The sequence below is a fragment of the Gavialis gangeticus genome, unplaced genomic scaffold (genome assembly GCF_001723915.1).
Source record: "Gavialis gangeticus isolate Ggan-Ray unplaced genomic scaffold, GavGan_comp1, whole genome shotgun sequence".
NCBI classification, from domain to species: Eukaryota; Metazoa; Chordata; order Crocodylia; family Gavialidae; genus Gavialis; species Gavialis gangeticus.
This window is the reverse complement of record NW_017729024.1, coordinates 67193913-67205917: the sequence shown is the minus strand read 5'-3', so window position 1 is coordinate 67205917 and position 12005 is coordinate 67193913. Positions and strand designations below refer to the sequence as shown.

Below are 12005 nucleotides of genomic sequence, written 5' to 3'. Positions count from 1 at the left end.
ACAGCTAAGGGCAGAGAATGTGACTTTCTTTCTCTCCTCTGCCCCCCCTTATAAAATAAAAATGCCAAGAAATTGAAATAGACTTTTTTTTTCCCCTGGCTTCATAAAGCTACTACTGCTTCAGAGAAATCATTGTTGCCTCAGGAGTACTCAAATGGCTACATCTTTTTCTGTATAAATTATATATTCCTGAGGCACTACCAGTTGGTATTCTTAGATTGGTTTCCTCAGGAAATCAGTAGGTTTCATATCACTATGTGTCATATAGCTGTTTGAATGTAAATTTTCACACAAGACATTAACAAAGCCCCCACATAACTTAATTTCAGTATCGGGGCCCAAACTGTCTATTCCATGATTATGTAGTCTGTGTAAGACAGGTTAGTGATCTCAGTTAATTTCAATATGGTTTATCTTCATGTCATTAATCTGAAATACAAAACAACATGGTCCTTTCCAACATAACCTTTGCAGGGCTGGTGAGGTTTCAATAAGAATTGTGCAAATTGGAGAAATTGTAAAAACATGTATTTGACCTTAAAATAAACAATAAATACCAGTCATCAAAATAGGTGGCTACGTGCTACTTTCTCACATTTCATGGTTTTTTTAGTTGAGAAAAAATAGGGAAGAAGAAGAGTGGAAAGGAGTGTATTTTGGCTGAGGTCAAGTGTTTCTGAACATCTGCTTAGGAAAGAGTTTTGAGACACTCCCCAGGACCAGGGACAGAAGTTACACATAAACCGGTATAAGTGATCAGAAACTGATTTAAACCTGTATCAGAACAGAAGTTCAGTTCACTTAAACAGCTTTCAAAATGGCCCAAACTGGTTTAAGATAAACCTGGTTGGATGTCGTATCAGACTTAACTGATTTAGGTCAAACCAGTTTATGGAACATCTATCCCAGATCCCGCACCCCCCCCATTCAAGTTAACTCAGCATCTCAGGATGCTTTGCAGCTCTGGGCGATACTGTCTTCTTCAGTGAGCAGGGGCTGCTTCACCCCTTTGCTCCCTAGTGGGAACACTGTCACTCTGGGTGGCTGAGGATGGGGTTGGGGGGGGTGAAAATCTACCCGTGGAGCCTGGCACCAGACCCCCAGCCAGGTGGGAAGGAGAGAACCAGGAGGCAGGGAGGAGGGAACCAGACCCCCGCCCCCAGCCAGGTACTGCCAGCTTGGGGAGGGGAGGGGCAGCCTGCAGAGGGCTTGACTCTGCCCCCAAGAGCTGGAAACTAGGAACCACACTCCCTTCTCAACCTCTGGTCTGGCTGAGGGGGAGAGGCAAAGCTTGCAGTGGGGATTGGCTCTGCCCCCAGAGCTGGCAGCCAGGATTCACACTCCCTTCTCAAACTCCCAGCTGGCTGGGAGGAGCGAAAAGCCTGCACTGGGTTTTGTTTCCACTCCCCCAGAACCAGGAGTGAGGCCCAAGTCCCCTAGCTACTTCCCCTTCTCAGCCTCCAGGCCAGCTGAAAGTGGGGCATGGCTCCACTGTGGGCTTTTCCATCCCCTTCCCCTCAGCTGGCCTAGAGGCTGAGAAGGGGCATTGCTCCCAGTTCTGGGAGCAGAGCCAAGCCCCAGTGCAGGCTTCTTCTCTCCCACCTCAGCCAGCCCAAGGCTGAGAAGGGGTCATGACTTCTGGCTCCCAGCTCTGACAGGTCGGGTCAAGGCCCTCTCATAAGCCCTTCTCCATCCCTCTCCCATCAACCTGCCTGAAGGCTAAGAAGGGGGCATAGCTGGAGGGCTTCAGCCCCACTCCCAGCTCAGAGGGACAGAGCCAAGCCCTGCTACAAGCTTCCCCCCATCCACCCTGGAGGCTGAGGAGTGAGCATGGCTCCTGGATCCCAATTCTTGGGGAGGAGCCAAGCCCTCTTGGGAGCTTCATTCCCACTCCCACTCCCCTCAACCGGCTGGAGGCTGAAATGGGGGCATGGCTAGGGGACTCCAGCCCTGCTCCCATCTTCAGGAGGTGGAGCAAGCCCCCTGCTTCAGGCTTCCCTTCCTCCCCTCCCCATAGCCAGTACCAGGCTAAGGAGGGGGTGTGGCTTCTGGGTCCCAGCTCTGGGGGTGGAGCCAAGCCCAAGTGTAGGCTTCCCTGCCCTGCTGCCTCAGCTGGCTGGGAGGCTGAGAAGGAGGCATGGTTAGGAGACTTCAGCCTCACTCCTGGCTGTGGGCAGGGCAGAGTAAAGCCCCCAGTTCTGGTTTTCTCCTCTTGGGCTACTCCTGGCTAGTGGGTTTTTCCCCCCACCCCTTGCTCAGCTCACTGGGAGGCTGAAGAAGCAGTGTGGCTTGGGGAATCAAAGGGCTCCAGGCTCTCTGCAATGGCTACCAGGCTGAGAAGTGGGCTCTAGCACCCCCCCCACCTGTTGGTATGGACCACTGCAGGGGTCTGGCTGCCTTTTCTGTTTGAAAAGTGAATGTTAGTTCACTTGCTTATCTGTTTAATCTATGTTGGTTAGAGAAACCTGCAGAGACTCAATTGATTCAGCCTCAGGTTTTTGACTGTCAGTACTTAGCCCAGAAGTTCAGTGAAACCTGGCATTGATCCTGTCTTGCTGAATCCAGTAAATATACTAGAAACATACCATTTTCATACTCTGGGTACATCTACATGAGATGGTTTGAGCGCAGTAGACTAATTCTACTGTACATTATTGTGGGGTGCAAAATCTGTGTTTATCCATTAGCGCGCAGTAGATTTACTCCAGTGAACGTTAACATCACAAAAAAGCCATTTGTTTGTGCTAATGCGCAGTATCACCAATTACAACACATTAAATTAGTACCTGTCATTATAGGTAATAAACGTAATTAGCTGTAATTATGGTGCATTAATGAATGTGTAGACATGCCTTCCAAGGGTTTGATTCCTCCTAGAAGTAAAGTGCCCTCAGCGAACATTAAAATAGTACCTGGTTGCTCTAATTAACAACAGCCCATTCTGGGATGCTGATGAATTTCAATACTGTCCAGAAACCTCATGGTACATTTCACTATAGCCAACTTCTGAACTGTTCAGTCCTTTCCAGTCTCCAGCCTTGCCACTCAAAGACTTTATAGAGCAGAATTGTATATGCAAGTTCTTTGTTATACACGGAGAAATTTTCTATCCTTTTATGGCTACTATATAGCACTTTTTATAAAGTGCCTAAATGCTGCTTAGGGGGAAGAACAGGGGGATGGAATTTGTCATTTAGAATATTTCCTTTTCATTTTCAGAGATATTACTTTATGAAAAAAAGCAGAACACATGAAGTTTTCTGTTGTATATTCATATAATGCATTGCATTATATTATTTCATGTAAAGGTGTTTCAATGTTGCCTCTCAATTAAGGGCTTTGTAGCTTCACTGAAATGATACTTAAATGTTTCAGTAAATGTTCCATCAAAAGTTAAATCATATATTCCTCTCTTAAGAAAAACACATTAAAATTCTCAAATACTATATCTTCTCATACAAAGTCAGTTAACAGTACTCTCTTAAATAAAATACGGAAGTCCTGAAGAAGCTAATTCACTTTAAAATTGCCAACATTTCAATCTTCTCGTCTAAGTAAAAGTTCTGTTCCACTGCAATTTTCACCCAATAGTGACTTTTCTGTAAGCCTGCAAATCCTCTAAAATAATTCTTCCAATTCTGAGGTTTATAGCTAAATGAAATAACATAGTGCTTAGTACAGTTCCAATGTGTAAAAACTGCTTGTCTTTTTACACTCCAAACAAATATCGTCATTTCTGCCCAAAAGGAACTTCTCAAATAGCTAAGCAATGAAAATTGAATTTTGCATGTGGGTAATACGGCTGATGTCACACAAGTCTGTATTTAAAGTATACTACTAGCCTAAAAAAATAACATATCAAGTTCCTGTGTTCTGTACATACTCATTCTGTTTCAGAAGCACAGTTTATAAGTGAAAGTGACATCCACCACCTCCACCCCACCGCTGCAGGTTCTATTCCTGCTAACGCAGCCTGGTTTCTGAGAATTAACTTGAATTTCTGTCTTTCACATCATGCTCTGTAACAAAGCTCTTGCCGTCCAAAGCAGCCTCTCTTTTTTTCCACTTCTCCATTATTTTGAAATTATTCCCTCAGTGAACCCTGTTTGTTCTACTTGTTTTCATGAAGTCTGCACAAGTACATCATGCTGGAACTTAATAAACAGCATCTGTTGATTATACACAAGGATAATTTGGTTATTGTTACAGTAAGTCTTGTTCAGAGTATGCATAGGGAGTAGGTCTGAGGAATCAAATTGTCCACTTCTTTTTTTTTTTTGGAAAACCTACTCTTCCGAGCAGAATTGCACTTTTAGGTGTTATGCGAATGGGCATTGGACAATTTCAGTAAAGACTTTAAAACATTTTCATCAGTGCTCCTTCAGGTTCTGTGAAGGTGTTTTTCTATTGTCTTTTCTCTTTTCCTACAAACCGTCCTAGTGTGAAATAAACTAGCTTTAATTACAATATGTGAGCAAGGAGCAATACTGGTGGTGCCTAGAATTATATTGCTCACTTCATTCAACACTTAAGAGTTTAGAAGTTTAGCTTCCTTTTATTTCTGTTTTGTCTCTTCTTTTCTCAGCAAAAGAATTGGCCTTAGATTTGTCAGTTGTACGATTTAGTGCAAGACTGTCCAACTGGCAGTCCACAGGTTGCATGTGGCTTGTGGGGGGTTAACATGCAGCCTGGTCATTGGGGGTCAAGTGATTTAGAAAATCAGGATGATTATTTAGGAAACTAAATGATACAGCCATTTTACCTATTCTACTTAGGACATGTTAACCGCATTTATCACACAAGTGTCCATGTATTCAAGCTGTAAAACGTGTTAGGTATGATTTTATCATAGCAGAGTTAGGACTTTCTGCAGGAGGAATGTCTCTGGATTATATTAAATAACACACATTCAGTTACCATCCAACTAGTCCACACAGATAATACAAGCACAGTTCACTGCTTGTCGGTCCCAGGCCTGGTACTGCACCAGTCTTGAACTGGTTCCAGTTCAGTGCCAGGACTGGGACCAACGAACAGCTGATTGTGGGTCACAGCTCCTGCACTGCATTGGAGTCCTGAACTGGTGACTGCTGAGGACATGTTTTAACTTTACTACTGCACAGATTGAATATATACTAAGTGTCTCATGTAACAAGCCCTGAGAGCTGAGAAGCCTCACCTTAAACACTCCTTTTTATAAATCTTGGACTGAATTTGTGATGAGGAGGGTAAGCCAAGAGACTAATTCAGAGTCTAGTAAAACAGTAATAATGATTCAATGACTCATATAGACATTGAGGACTGGTCAAATATCACAACAGGATAGGGTTAAGAGAAGCAATTTGTTGACATCATAACTGATTTATTTCTGGAGCATGCAAGAGAGGCCTAGCTTTTTATGTTTTTCCAGAAACAGAGATAACTAAAAGTATAAATAAAATTGTGATTCAAAATTAAAACACTTACACCTCCTTGTTAATTAACAAAAGGAGGTTGTCTTTTTTCAGACGGCTTCTAAACACCAAAAACACTTACACTTTTTTTTTCCTTCCAACAAAGCTAAATCTGACAGAACTCTCAGTTGCTTTTAAGATTATCAAAATTCAATTTCTGCTTTTAAACAAAAACATTGCTTCATCCACTTCCATATTTAATGGTCTGCTTCCTTAGCTTGCTTCTTCACTTCCTTCATTTTACAATTAAGGTAAGTAACTTACCAGTTAGTACAGCTTCACTGTAAGGAATATTTTTTCTTCTCTATTTTGAATATCAAAAGTCCAGTTTCTTGCTATACTCCAAGATCACAACCACAGAGCTCTTTTATAATCAGGAAAAAAATCTATTTAAATATCATAAAATATAAATAATCATCATTTTAACCCCCTCCATCACCACTGAATTAGATAGTGATTCTAAAATTCCCCATATTACAATAATATGTTTTTCTGATATTGGTTTGAGAGCTGCCATGCAGATTAATCATATTATGTAGAGTAATAAGTAAAACTCTATGCACACAAAAAGGCAGAGTTACAGGCACTGTGGGAACTACAACTTTCAGTTTTCTGGTTTTCTGTGATTAAAATCTCATTCACCATATTTCACTGATGTAGCTTTTTCATGTAATATATAGCAAACTTTCAGTGATATAAATTCCTTTCTTTATTGGTATGTCAAAGGACCTGTACTGGGAACAACAGTAACAACTCAGTAACTCATGGTTAATGGTTCAGCAAGGACTGCCAATAAAGAGGTAAATAATGTGGATTGCCACCACTTAGTCCTTCCCTATCACTTTGTTGCATTGCCTCAAATGAAAAGAATCTACATCATGGTCATAGTGATACTTAAGAACCAGGGACATAATGATCTTCAACATAAATTATGGTTTTGTAAAGCAACAAATGAGGAAACTTGTTATCAGTTGACCTTAAAAATTATACATCCTTTTTTAATGAAACCAGCCAAGAACTCTGGATTCTGTGACAAGTTTTACAGGAGACCTTAAGGGGCTACATAGTCCCTACGTAGCTTAGGAGAGACCTTAGGGTAGAGAGGACTGTGTCACGGTGATTGTGGAGCCACTATTGTGAGGAATTCTGGGGTGGTCCAGCTGCCTTATATTAGAGGACTATTTGCTCTAATTTACAGCAGGAGGTGTAATGGCTCCCAGACTACTTCATAATGATTCCCCATTCCATGCATGTTACTAATTATTACTATTGCTCTTCCATCTTATGAAATGAAAGTATCCATCTCATTATCAAAAATGATCACTTTCTGCATACTAGATTTAGTTAAAAGACAAGACGATGAAGCTGTTTTCCATTAAGTGCATCTAAAACATTGATGTCAGTTTCTGCAAATAAATGAGTAGATACTACTCTCATCGGTCAGTTTCTGCTAAGAGATTTTGACTGTTTCCAGAAATTCATAGCTGCCTACACACATGCTCCTTCACATTTTAATTAGAATGCTCCAGTGTTGCTGCAGCATCACTTGTATTAAACCCACACACTATTAAAAATGACCATGAAGCACTTTGACTAAACCTCATTGATGGAGGTTTAGATGAAGTGTCTCGTGGCAATTTTTTAATGCATGAGGGCTTAATACATGTGACGCTGTGGTGTTTTAATTAAAGTGTCTGCTGGGGAACCTCTCTAATTAAAATGCTGCTGCCCACACCTCTGAGCACATGCATAGGCAGCCCAGGATCTTTGGAGTCAGGGTTCCAGTTTTGGTCTATGTTAATGATTAGTTTGTTTTGAAACTTACCAAGGTTTTCTGGATGCAAAGGGAGAAAAGCTGAGATTCTTGCTAGTAATATAGAGCCATATTTAGATTTTTGGGTGTGTTACATTTATTAATAGACTAATTTGAATAATTTGGCTTCTGCAGTATATTTCTAGTTAATACCATATAGTGGATATACTAGAGTTTGATCCACTTTGATCCTTGATCTAGGGAACTAAGAGCATGCCTCAGTTGTATCAGGATCAGTAAACAAGGAATTATTTATTGAACCTGGAAAAGAAGTCTGGAAGAAGAAAGACTTTCACAGCAGTTCTGTTCAAATTGTGTTTCTCTGATTACTGTTGCTTTACTGGAATCTGTATACATATCCAGTACTGTACAATACTTTTTTTCATGAAAGCATATGTGGTTAGTTTGACATGAACTCATAAGATGAATGTTTATCTTACTGTCTTCTCATGGCTTGCTTATTCTAGTTAAGATCCTATGAATAAATATATTGTTTGCTATCCTAAAAAAAAACTAGAGCAAGGCTTAAATCATATGGCATTGTATCATATCATATGCATTGGTAATTTCGTTGGTAACCTTTTTTGTTAGATAGGGAACTAATCGTAAAAGACAGGATACAACCAACATACACTATGAACCTTCCCCTCCTGTTTACCTTTTGGTAAAGACCTCAATACCATCAAACCAATTTCAGAACATGCGTTGTGTGCCAGGGGCATTTCTAAGTGAGGGAAGCTAGGAGAAAGTAAGAAGCTGTTGATAGACTGCTTTTTAAAATATAGAAGCATTTATCTTTTCTTTTTCTAACACCAGAATTATCTACCAATATAGAATTACATAGATAAAAACAAGGGAAGAAGCAGAACATCCTTTTCTTGTAAAGTTCTTGTGTGAACAGTTTCTGCTTGCATCATTTCTTTCATCAGTCTACAGTAAGGAAGCTGTAGAGACAGTTTTGCAAGTTTCTGCAAGACGTGATGAATTAGTTTCAGTACTCATATTTACAGCTGTTTACTTCCATCCTGGAGTCAATCTACAGTGCAGGACAGAGCTGACAATTTCTGAATGCTTTTTATATTCACAACTTTACTAAGTGACTTGTGGAACTTTTCAAGTCTTGTCCTGCTTGGCCTTGATGGGGGAAGGCCTATTTAGTGTCAAGGTGACTGAAGTGATGGCAATATTTTTTAAGAGAATCTGGGGGTACCAGAAAAATGTATTTGAAATGATTTTAGACAAAGTAGCTGGAAGATATCAATACTGCAGCAAGTGGGAAATATATAATCTAGTAACTGCCAGTGTAGTATTTATTCCCTTATGAATTCTGGCTGGGCACTGACAGGGACATTTCTATATTACTTTTTATTCATGGGAGAAATTAAAGTTTATTTTGTGCCCACTGAAGGGCACTATTTAACCTTTGGGCAGTAAAAAAACCTCTAGATACAGAATAATTAATTATACAGTTCTCATCAAGTGTGTGCTTAAGACCCACTGACTTCCATAAAACTTAAGCGCAGGCTTAAATTTAAGCCTATGCCTATGCACTCTCTTGAATGGAAAAATGTTCAGAAAAGGTAGTAGAAGATATTTGTTGGCTATGAAGAAAATACACTTGTTATTTAAATACATTTGTAATCATGGTACAGGAAAAAAGCACTACATTAAAAGCTAAAAACAAATCAGAAACCAATTCAGGAAATTACTTTCACATGCTTAGTGTGCAAGTGCAACATGCAGGCTCAAATGTGAATATCTGAGACACTAAGAAGTCTGAAACAGAATTACAGCTACCAAATGCTTTAGAATCTGAATCTTCCAGAAAAGAAATATAAATGTCCAGATTGTAGATTCTTGATAGCAGAAATTTACTTTATGAACTAGAAAGAAAAAGTAATGAAATACATAATTATATGTGAAGTCTAATGGCATAAACATATTGCAGTTAGATGTGGGTAGTTATTGTTCAGCAAATAAAGTGCTGAATTCACAGGAAAGCACCAGTTTCATGAAATGCTAAGAACATTTTGCTGATAATGTAATAACAGAGACACTAAAAATAACATTAAACTTGTATAAAAATCAAAACAGAAGCATACAAACAATAAATGTCTCCAGGGGAATAGTTTATGTCCAATTTTATTGAATGGCATAAATATTTAAGCATCATTCTAAACTTCAGTCAAGGTGGATAGTTGCTGATATTGAAACGATTTTTCTTATAAGATATCCATCCCTGGAACATGTATCTGTCTACCAAGTATTATTTTAAAAACAGAATCTGAAAGAAATCTTGATATCAGATTTACTAGATGGTAGCCTAAATTACTTGGCAGGCACAGTTTATTATAAAAATGTGGTTAATCTGAAGAGGTCATTTAGAATGCCATAAACACTTTTACCATGTATTTCTTTGTTAAGAGCATGCTTTTTAATTTTGAGATTTTGTAGGTATTTGCACTATTTCTATACTAGGCCATAAGCAGTTGAGAAAACTATCTGCATTGATGTCTTATGTTCAATAATTACTGAAATCACATTATTTGAAGGAAATAGCCCTTTCTAGTTAAGGGTCCCTCCCTGCTCTCTGCTTCATGTGTCTAGATATTTCTAAGTCTTCCTCACAGACACTGGGTGTTGGCTACAGCTAAGGCTAGGGACTTTGACTAGGGTGTGCCAATGCTCCTTCACGGACCAAAGCTGGAGGTTCCTGCATAGAGGATTCTGCCCCTCCCCCAAGGGTCAGACATATTACCATATTTGGGGTCGGGAAGGAATTTTACCCCATGGTCAGTTTGGTATAGACTGGGGGGCAGGGTTGCCTTCCTCTGTAGTGGGGAGTACACCCCTCTAGCCAGGATCTCTTGAGCATATATTATCAATACTTTATAGAAGCAGGATGTTGGCTGCCATGGTCCCCCTGCTTTACCTGTGGCAGGGGAGACATTGGGGTGTAAAGTCCTTATTGGGTCAGGGTTGATGGTAGTTTTATGTATAGTTTAGTTTATGGATTGTATACAATGGTTTGGATAGGGATGATCCTTCTGCAGGAAGGGAGTTGGACTAAATTACCTCTGGAGGTCCCTCCCAGCCCTACTTCTCTTTGACTGTATGACTCTGAAATAGGTAGGGAATCAGCATAAGTCAGATAAACATTGCATTTTCATGTAATACTATTAATTTTCCTATCAGACTTCTATATTGCTGTCGCATCTTAATGGAAACTATCTTAATGGACATCCCAATACTTTCATGAAACAACAGCCGCTCGGAGCACATCACCAAAACCAAACCAAACAATCAGGCCTTAATCAGGCCTTAATATTTACAATTATACTCATTATCCATAATCCATATGTACCTAAATAATTAGTTGTATTTCCTAAGGGCAAAACTCCAATGCTAGAGGCAGTTGATATTTGGGGGAGGGGGGGGAAATGCAATTTATTTAACTGCCCATTTATGTATAATTGGAATATCTAATTTTAAGGTTTGAATTTGGCTAAGAATTGGAATAACAGTGCATGAATAACCCCATTACCAAGGACTATATTTGGGTCTCCTTATTACTGCAAGCCTACCTGTTAAATATGTACTGCTAGATACATTAGACTAAGAAAGTGCACCATTATGAAGCATAACCTTTTATATTAGAGACATTACTGCTGAATCAGTGATGACACAAGATATTAGCCATGCAGTCTGGCTTGCCGAAGATTATTTTTCAGGTTCTAGAGGAAATTACATTTAGATACCATTTTCTAACTACACAGAACCTTTGGAAGTGAAGAGAGATTGAAAAGATTGGGCAGGTCACTTAATTTCTTTATGTTTCTATTCTGTAATTGTAAAATAGGAATGATACTTCTTTTTCACGTACTGTTATTTCATATTCTTGTGGTTTTTGACAGTGCTGGGTGCTGTTACCAAGATAACAGATATTTTGTTATAATTTTAACAAAAAATATTTCCCACGTTTCTCCCCAACAAAAAATGACAATGAAAATAACAAAAGGTTGAGTTACAAAATGACAAAAACAAAGAAACACCAAGAGATCCCCAAGCACGTGGACTACTTGATGTCTTGTTTTTGGTGTGCACCTGAATTAAATTGATTCTGTTATTCTTCCACAGACAACAGAAGATCCAGGAATGTGGCAAAAGGAAGAAGGGGAGGAGGGGAGGGAAGGGAGCCCTCCCAGGGAAGTCTTCCTTCCATACAGACAGTTTGGCCATGCCATGCATGTGCAGTGACCTATGAGATACTGGCTACGGAGCATGGGCTCCTGCTAGAGTTTGAATGAGTAGTAGCTCTGAGTTCATGAACTGATTGGTGTAGGATTTGGCCCCTACTTTTTTGTGGCTGCAGAACCCAGGGGGTGAATTTTTTCCCCTCCCTCCACCTTTGTATTGTATTTGGCAGGAGAGGAAAGGAAGTGATGAAAAGTGATGGCAGCATTTACCCTCCAGGTTCCTGGGTTCTAAAACATGAAAATGGGAGCTCCAGACAGACGCTATGCCAAGAGCTCACAGGCAGCACAGATAAAGGAGGGTGTGACTACACCACCACACTTCCCCTGGATCTGCCCCTGCCAGCAGATATAATTTGTTCATAAAAAGGTTTAAATTTAATTCATTCATAGATTATTAAGTATATCTTATATGGCTGTGTTACAAATGATTAGCTTAATGGCAAAAAATGAAATGTTATATATGTGTATGTATGTGTACATATA

General features: G+C 39.7%; 1 protein-coding gene across 1 annotated transcript in view; it reads left to right on the top strand.

Moving 5' to 3' along the window:
- Positions 1 to 12005, top strand: part of ST8SIA4 (ST8 alpha-N-acetyl-neuraminide alpha-2,8-sialyltransferase 4) — a 135413-nt gene that overhangs the window by 50956 nt on the left and 72452 nt on the right. The window lies entirely within an intron of this gene.